This window comes from Condylura cristata, unplaced genomic scaffold, assembly GCF_000260355.1.
Source record: "Condylura cristata isolate star-nosed mole 26May11 unplaced genomic scaffold, ConCri1.0 scaffold00011, whole genome shotgun sequence".
Taxonomy (NCBI): domain Eukaryota; kingdom Metazoa; phylum Chordata; class Mammalia; order Eulipotyphla; family Talpidae; genus Condylura; species Condylura cristata.
Window position 1 is genome coordinate 3,044,863 of NW_004567112.1, and position 1,617 is coordinate 3,046,479.

The following is a 1,617-nucleotide window of genomic DNA, read 5'->3' on the forward strand; positions in this document are numbered from 1 at the left end:
GGAAATGTGGTTGGTGTTTCAGGATAGAAGCAGGAGCCCTCTACTCAGGCAAGAAATGTGGAGGCTGCTCTCGTTTCTTCTAGCTCGTGTAAATAACAGTCTTTACATCCCATGCTCCTTTGTTTGGAATGTAAATATTTGCATTAAAAGTATAAAGTATGTCCTGGTGAGTATTTATAGGGACTTTCTTTCCAAACCAAAAGTCAGACTATTGGTCCACTGAGGATTATTGGCTCTGATTTGTGAACCTGTTTCTACAAAGAGCCATCCACACGCGCACACAGGGTATTTGCTGGGCGCACGTAAGGGATCCCCAGGGTCACGAGGCTACGGGGAGTCTCGGCCGAGTGGCGCGCTTCCCAGCTACACCCCTGAAGCTGTCGTCCACCAGGCTGCGGCCACGCGGACTCTGGCCGGGTCCTGTGAGATCGCCTGGCTTCCTGTCCTGTTTCCTGGACGTCCGTGTGGGGCTTGGAGGCTGTTGCTTTGCAGATGTGCGAGACGGGTGGGTGTCCTGTCTGTGGTCTGGTGGCGGGAGCAGCGAGTTCTGCTGTCTGGGTGGAGGCTGAACTCTGCGTGGCCGCCCCGCCCTCCGCCAGCTTCGGGGGGCAGTTTAGCCGGGTGGATGTCCCCCGGAGCACGGCCCGAGTTCGTCTCCTCTTGCTGGAGTCTCGCTCTTCCCACAGCGCAAGGTGGGGGCTGCCGTCCGGCAGGGCTGGGGGAGCTGTTTGTGCGACTGTGTGTGGTTGTGTGATTTTGCATGTGGTGGTTTATGTATGATTGTGTGTTTGTGCGACTGTGTGCGGTTGTGTGATTTTGCATGTGCACACATGTTCTGGTTCTCTGTGTAGCCTGGCAGACTCCCTGTCCCCACGTGGAGAAGCCGTACTCCTCGGGCTGCTGGAGACGGCCGACCGGTCACTCAGCAGTTCCCAGTCCAGGTCCGCCCCAGCTGGCCAGCTCATCCTGGCAGCGTGAGCAGGCCGCACAGGGCTCCTAACAGGGCCCTGGCTGTGCCCCTGGCTGGCTGGGACCAGGCTGTCCTGTCCGCCGCTGCCCCCAGCGGCCCGTGCACCCACCTTCCTCATACTCCTTGCGTGTCTGACGCAGGAAACATCTGATTATGTGATGTGGTTTTGGCTGCAGGCCTCAGGCATCTCCGCTTGGCTGTTCCTCCTCAGGGCTCAGGGAGGCTGAGCCCCACTTGGGAGAGGAAGTGGAGGGGGAGGTGGCTGAGGGGAGAGGAAAGGTTCTAGCCCCAGCCCCCACCCCCACCCCTCACGCTGCGCTGGGGGGTGTGCCAGCTTGTGCCCGGCATGGTGGTCCGCCGGCCCTCACTTTGACTCAGCAGTGGGCCCTCCTTGCCTGAAAGCGGCTTTGTCTGGCCTTGGAGAGGGCCGGTCGGGGCAGGACTGGTCTCCTGCCTGCCCTGGGTGTTCTTGAACTCACCCCTACCTTTTCTGTGGCCCCCATTAGCTTGACCTGTGGTGATGGGATCATCCTTTGTCCCCCCTCATGGTTTTTAATAAAAATAATAAGGTCCAGAAAGGCCCCGCAACCCTGTCTCAGGCCTGACTTCCGGTTGAACGGTGTTGAAAGTCAGCGGAGTAGCGGCCG

General features: G+C 59.1%; 1 protein-coding gene across 3 annotated transcripts in view; it reads left to right on the forward strand.

Moving 5' to 3' along the window:
- CHST15 (carbohydrate (N-acetylgalactosamine 4-sulfate 6-O) sulfotransferase 15) overlaps nt 1-1,617 on the forward strand; it is a 62,403-nt gene that overhangs the window by 8,590 nt on the left and 52,196 nt on the right. The window lies entirely within an intron of this gene.